Below are 8225 nucleotides of genomic sequence, written 5' to 3'. Positions count from 1 at the left end.
TGTTGTTATAGAAACAGATAGGTGGATCAATGGAATCAAATAGAAGACCCCTAAATAAACCTATGGACCCCTAAATAAACCATACACCTATGGACTCTTGATTTTTAACAAAGAAGCCAAAACCATACAATAGAGAAGGGGGAGCATCTTCAACAAGTGGTGCTAGTCTAACTCGATTTCTGTATGTAGAAGGATGCAAACATATCCATATTTATCACCCAGCACATAACTCAAGTCCAAACAGATCAAAGAACTCAACATAAAACCATACACACTTAATCTAATAGAACTGAAAGTGAGGAAAAGCCTTGAACTTATTGGTATAGGAGACAACTTCCTGAATAGAACACCAATGGCTCAGGTACTAACATCAAGAATTAATAAATGGTACTTCCTGAAACTAAAAAGCTTCTGTAAGTCAAAGGACACTGTCATCAGGATAAAATGACAGCCTACAGATTGGGAAAAGATCTTTACTAACCCTACATTTGACAGAGGGCTAATATCCAAAATATATAAAGAATTCAAGAAGTTAGACACCAATGATCAAAATAACCCAATTTAAAAATGTCATACCTGGGGATCCATCTAATATACAGTTACCAAACCCAGACACTATTGTGGATACCAATAAGTGCTTACTGACAGAAGCCTGAAGTAGCTGTATCCTGAGAGGCTCAGCCAGTGCTTGACAAATACAGAGGTGAATGGTCACAGCCATCCATTGGACTTAGCACAGGGTCCCCAATGGAAGAGCTAGAGAAAGGACACAAGGAGCTGAAGGGCCCCATAGGAGGAACAACAATATGAATCAACCAGTACCCCCAGAGCTCCCAGGGACTAAACCACCAACTAAAGGGTACACATGGAGGGACCCATGTCTCCAGCCGCATATGTAGTAGAGAATGGTCTTGTGGGACATCAATGAGAGGAGAGGCCCTTGGTCTTGTGAAGGCTCGATGCCCCAGTGTAGCAGAATGCCAGGACAAGGAAGTGGGAGTGGGTGGGTTAGTGAGCAGGGGGAGGGAGGATGGAATAGGGGGGGTTTCAGAGGGGAAGGGAAGAAAGTGGATAAAATTTGCAATGTAAATAAAGAAAAAATCTAATAAAAAATAAGAATGGGACCTTGGGCCCAACCTCAGAGGACAGCCCCATGGTCCCCAGAGCACTCTCCACTCTCTAGGTGCCCTAGCACGCCCAGGATCTTAGGATCACTGGTAAGTGGAACACAACATCTGTTCCAACACAACCAGGAGGGCCTGGGGCCAGCACTAGCAGGGATTCAGGAACTCCACCCGACCAGTGGCTCGGATTCCTTCCAGTCAGCGCTACTTTGGTTTTGAACTCAGCGGACAACTCCATGGTCCCCAGAGGAGGTACCACTTGCAGACGCTCTAACACATCCAGGATTTTAGGACCCCAGGATCCCAGGAGCTTGGTCACATCGGGATCTCAGGGTCTCAGAGGAAGCTTGACTGCCAAGAACCATGACACACCTAGAATCTCAGGATCACAGGATCACAGAATGACGGGATCCCAGAGAAAGCTAGACTCTGAGGAGTTCTGACTCAATTGGGAATACAGGAAGGACAGGTTCCAGTCAGATATATTGAGGGCAGGGATCCCTAGAGATGGCGAGAGGCAAGCATAAGAACAAAAGCAACAGAAACCAAGGTTACTTGGCATCATCAGAACCCAACTCTCCCACCATAGCAAGTTCTGGTTACACCATCACACCAGAAAAGCAAAATATGAATCTAAAGTCACTTCTCATGATGATGATGGAGGGCTATAAGAAGGACATAAATAACTCCCTTAAAGAAATACATGAGAACATAGGTAAAGAGGTAGAAGCCCTTAAAGACAAAACACAAAAATCCCTTAAAGAATTACAGGAAAACACATCCAAACAGGTGAAAGAATTGAACAAAACCATCCAGGATCTAAAAATAGAAGTGGAAACAATAAAGAAATCACAAAGGGAGACAACTCTAGAGATAGAAAACCTAGGAAAGAAGTCAGGAGCCATAGATGCAAGCATCACCAACAGAATATAAGTCCCCAGATACTATGAAAGCCAGTATCCTGGGCAGATGTCATGCAGACCCTAAGAGAACACAAATGCCAGCCCAGGCTACTATACCTAGCAAAACTTTCAATTACCATAGATGGAGAAACCAAGTTATTCCATGACAAGACCAAATTTACACAATATCTTTCCATAAATCCAGCCCTTCAAAGGATAATAAAGGGAAAACTCCAACACAAGGAGGGAAACTATGCCCAAGAAAAAGCAAGAAAGTAATCTTTTAACAAACCTAAAAGAAGATAGCCACAAGAACAGAATCCCAACTTTAGCAACAAAAATAACAGGAAGCAACAATGACTTTTCCTTAATATATCTTAATATCAATAGTCTCAATTACCCAATAAAAGGACATAGACTACAGACTGGCTACACAAACAGGATCCAACATTTTGCTGCATACAGGAAACCACGTCAGGGACAAAGACAGACACAACCTCAGAGTAAAAGGCCGGAAAACAATTTTCCAAGCATATGGTCCGAAGAAACAAGCTGAAGTAGCCATTCTAATAGCGAATAAAATCGACTTTCATCCTAAAGTTATCAAAAAAGACAAGGAGGGACACTTTATACTCACCAAAGGTAAAATCTACCAAGATGAACTCTCAATTATGAATATCTATGCTCCAAATGCAAGGGCATCCACATTCATTACAGAAACTTTAGTAAAGCTCAAACACACATTGCACCTCACACAGTAATAGTGGGAGACTTCAACTCCCCACTCTCATCAATAGACAGATCCTGGAAACAGAAACTAAACAGAGACACAGCAAAACTAATAGAAGTTATGAAAGAAATGGATTTAACAGATATATACAGAATATTTTATCCTAGAACAAAAGGATATACCTTGTCCCCAGCACCTCATGATACCTTCTCCAAAACTGACCATATAATTGGTCACAAAACAGGCCTCAACAGAAACAAAAATACTGAAATAATCCTATGCATCCTGTCAGATCACTACGGATCTTCAACAACAACATAAATAGTAGAAAGGCCATATAAACATGGAAGCTGAACAACACTCTACTCAATGATAACTTGGTCAAGGAAGAAAGACAGAAAGAAATTAAAGACATTTTTTGAGTTTAATGAAAATGAAGCCACAACATACCCAAACTTATGGGATACAATGAAAGCAGTCCTAAGAGAAAAACTCATAGCTCTGAGTGCCACCAAAAAGAAACTGGACAGAACATATACTAGCAGCCTGACAGCACACCTGAAAGCTCAAGAACAAAAGGAAGCAAATTCACCCAAAAGGAGTAGATGGCAGGAAACAATCAAACTCAGGGCTGAAATCAACCAAGTGGAAACAAAAAGAACTATACAAAGTTTCAACCAAACCAGGAACTGGTTCTTTGAGGAAATCAACAAGATAGATAAACCTTTAGCCAGACTAACTAGAGGATACAGAGACAGTATCCTAAAGTAACAAAATCAGAAATGGAAAGGGAGACATAACAACAGAATCTGAGGAAATCCAAAAAATCACCAGATCTTACTACAAAAGCCTATACTCAACAAAACTGGAAAACCTGGATGAAATGGAAATTTTTCTATACAGATACCAGGTCCCAAAGTTAAATCAGGATCAGATTAACAATCTAAACAGTCAAAGAAATAGAAACAATCATTAATAGTCTCCCAACCAAAAAAAGCCCAGGACCAGATGGGTTTACTGCAGAGTTCTATCAGGACTTCAAAGAAGACCTAATTCCAATACTCCTCAAACTATTCCACAAAATAGAAACAGAAGGTACTCTACCCAATTTGTTCTATAAAGCCACAATTACTCTGATACCTAAACCACACAAAGACCCAACAAAGGAAGAGAACTTCAGACCAATTTCCCTTATGAATATCGATGCAAAAATACTCAATAAAATTCTCTCAAACACAATCCAAGAACATATCAAAACCATCATCCATCATGATTAAGTAGGCTTCATCCCAGGGGTACAGGTATGGTTCAATATATGGAAATCCATCAATGTAATCCACTATATAAGCAAACTGGAGGACAAAAACCACATGATCATCTCATTAGATGCTGAGAAAGCATTTAACAAAATCCAACACCCATTCAGGATAAAAGTTTTGGAAAGGTCAGGAATTCAAGGCCCATACCTAAACATAATAAAAGCAATATACTGCAAACCAGTAGCCAACATCAAACTAAATGGAGAGAAACTTGAAGCAATCCCACTAAAATCAGGGACTAGACAAGGCTGCCCACTTTCTCCCTACCTATTCAATATAGTCCTTGAAGTCCTAGCCAGAGCAATTAGACAACAAAAAGAGATCACAGGAATACAAATTGGAAAGGAAGAAGTCAAATTATCACTATTTGCAGATGATGTGATAATATATATATTTATATATGTGACCCCAAAAATTCCACCAGAGAACCCCTAAACCTGATAAACAGCTTCAGTGCAGTAGCTGGATATAAAATTAACTCAAATCAGTGGCCTTTCTCTACACAAAGGATAAACAGGCTGAGAAAGAAATTAGGGAAAAAACATCCTTCACAATAGTCACAAATAATATAAAATATCTTGGCGTGACTCTAACTAAGGAAGTGAAAGATCTGTATGATCAGAACTTCAAGACTCTAAAGAAAGAAATTGAAAAAGATCTCAGAAGATGGAAAGATCTCCCATGCTCATGGATTGGCAGGATTAATATAGTCAAAATGGCTATCCTGCTAAAAGCAATCTACAGATTCAATGCAAGCACCCCATCAAAATTCCAACTCAATTCTTCACCGAGTTAGAAAGGGCAATTTGCAAATTCACCTGGAATAACAAAAAATCTAGGATAGCAAAAACTATTCCCAACAATAAAAGAACCTCTGGCGGAATCACCATGCCTGACCTCAAGCTGTACTACAGAGCAATTGTGATAAAAACTGCATGGTACTAGTACAGCAACAGACAGGTAGATCAATGGAATAGAATTGAAGACCCAGAAATGAACCAACACACCTATGGTCATTTGATCTTTGACAAAGGAGCTAAAACCATCCAGTGGAAAAAAAAGACAGCATTTTCCACAAATGGTGCTGGCACAACTGGCAGCTAGCATGTAGAATAATGTGAATTTATCCATTCTTATCTCCTTGTTCAAAACTCAAGTCTAAGTGGATCAAGGAACTCCACATAAAACCAGAGACACTGAAACTTATAGAGGAGAAAGTAGGGAAGAGCCTGGAAGATATGGACAAAGGGAAAAAATTCCTGAACAGAACACCAATGGCTTGTGCTGTAAGATCAAGAATTGACAAATTGAATCTCATAAAGTTGCAAATATTCTGTAAGGCTAAGGACACTGTCAATATGACAAAACAGCAACAAACAGATTGGGAAAAGATCTTTACTAATCCTAAATCTGATAGGAGGCTAATAACCAACATATATAAAGAACTCAAGAAGTTGGACTCCCGAAAACCAAATAACCCTATTAGGAAATGGGGAACAGAGCTAAACAAATTCTCAACTGAGGAATACTGAATGGCTGAGAAGCACCTAAAAAAATGTTCAACATCCTTAATCATCAGAGAAATTCAAATCAAAACTACCCTGAGATTCAACCTCACACTAGTTAGAATGGCTAAGATCTGCTGTCAAGGATGTGGAGAAAGAGGAACACTCCTCCATTACTGGTGGGATTGCAAGCTGGTACAACCACTCTGGAAATCAGTTTGGTGGTTCCTCAGAAAATTGGACATAGTATTATCGGAAGATCCAGCAATACCACTCCTGGGCATATACCCAGAAGATGCTCCAACTTGTAATAAGGACACATGTTCCACTATGTTCATAGCCTTATTTATAATAGCAAGAGACTGGAAAGAACCCAGATGTCCCTCAACAGAGGAATAGATACAGAAAATTGGTAATTTACACAATGGAGTACTACACAGCTATTAAAAACAATGAATTTATGAAGTTCTTAGACAAATGTATGGATCTGGAGGATATCATCCTAAGTGAGGTAAACCAATCACAAAAGAACACACATGGTATACACTCACTGATAAGTGGATATTAGCCCAGAAGCTCAGAATACCCAAGATAAAATTTGCAAAACACATGAAACTCAAGAAGGAAGACCAAAGTGTGGATACTTCGAAGGGGGAACAAAATACCTATGGAAGGAGTTACAGAGACAAAGTTCAGAGCAGAGACTGAAGGAATGACCATCCAAAGACTGCCCCACCTGGGGATCCATCGCATAAACAACCACCAAACCCAGACACTATTTAGGATGCCAACAAGAGCTTGCTGACAGGAGCCTGATATAGCTGTCTCCTGAGAAGTTCTGCCAGTTCCTGGCAAATACAGAAGTGGATGCTCACAGTCATCCATTGGACCGAGCACAGGGTCCCCAATGAAGGAGCTAGATAAAGTACCCAAGGAGCTGAAGGGGTCTGAAGCCCCATAGGAGGAACAATATGAACTTACCAGTACTCCCAAGAGCTCCTTGGGACTAAACCACCAATCAAAGAAAACACATGGTGGGACTCGTGGCTGTAGCTGCATAAGCAGCAGAGGATGGCCTAGTCAGTCATCAATGGGAATAGAGGCTCTTGGGCCTGTGAAGGTTCTATGCCCCAGTATAGGGCAATGCCAAGGCCAGGAAGTAGGAGTGGGTGGGTTGGGGAGCAGAGGGAGGGAGGAGGGGATAGAGAATTTTCAGAGGGAAAACTAGGAAAGCTGATAATATTTGAAATGTAAATAAAGAAAATATCATATATATGTGTGTGTATATATATATGTGTGTGTGTGTGTGTGTGTATACATACATATGGAAAAAAGAGGCATACAGAGCTAAACAGAGAATCCTCAAATGGCTGAGAAGTACCTATAGAAATGTTCAATATCCTTAGTCACTAGGGAAATACAAATCAAAATGACTCTGAGATTCCACCTTACATCCATCAGCTTGGTTAAGATAAAAAAAAAAAAAATCAAAGGACAGCACATACTGCCAAGGTTGTGGAGCAAAAGGAACACTCCGCCACTGCTGGTGGAAGTGCAAACTTGAACAACCACTCTGGAAATCAATTTTGCGATTTCTCAGAAGATTGGGAATAGTTCTACCTTAAGACCCAGCTATACTACTCCTGGGCACATACCCAAAAGATGTGTTATCATCCCACAAGGATACTTGCTCAACTATGTTCATAGCAGCTTTATTCATAATAGCCAGAAACTGGAAATAACCTAGATGTCTCTCTACAAACCCAAAGAAGCCAAATAACGAGGAGGGTACAAGGAAAGATGTTTTAATCTTTCTCAATCTCAAAAGTAGAAACAAAATAGATACTGAAGATCAATGGAAGGAGGGAACTGGGTGGAAGAGGGACTGGGGAGGGGAGCAGATGCGGGGGGGGGGGGTGTCATATGTAGGGATATCAGGGAAGAGAGAAGGAAGATCTTGGGTCGGGGCAATCTCTAGGATGTGTCGGAAATCTGGGATGGACAGAGGCCCAAGAGTGTCTGAGGGGGAAGACTCTGAGATTCTTAGCAGTGGAAAATATCAATCCTAAAGTGGTCACTTCCTGTATTGAGGCAGGACTCTCAGTGGAAGGATAAGGACAGCAACCCACCCACAAAGCCTTTGACCCAAGATGTGTCCTGCCTACAAGATCTGGAAGGATATAGAACAGACTGAGGGAATGGCCAATGACTGCCGCAAATTGAAACCCATCCCATGAGAAAAGAACTGATCCCTGACACCATTAACAATACTCAGCATAACTGCCCTCCAAGAGGCTCTACCAGCAGTCAATGGAAAGCAATGCAGAGACTCATACCCGAACATTAGATAGAGCCCGGAAGTGGGAGTGGGTGGGTTGGGGAGCAGGGCGGGGGGAGGGTAGGGGCCTTTGGGGATAGCATTTGAAATGTAAATGAAGAAAATATCTAATAAAAATTTTTTCTTCATCTGTTTGCCTGGATATATCTCTCTGCACTGTGTATTTGTGTTCACATGTGCATCTCATGCCCCAGGAGGCCAGAACACCTAGAAATAAGTTACAGTTCTAAGCTTCTATGTGGGAGCTAGGAATCGAACCTCAGTCCTCCAGAAGAGCAGACAGTGCTCTTTAACAACTGAGCCATTT

Source organism: Mus musculus, chromosome 6, assembly GCF_000001635.26.
Source record: "Mus musculus strain C57BL/6J chromosome 6, GRCm38.p6 C57BL/6J".
Classification (NCBI taxonomy): Eukaryota; Metazoa; Chordata; class Mammalia; order Rodentia; family Muridae; genus Mus; species Mus musculus.
This window is presented reverse-complemented; position numbering follows the sequence as displayed.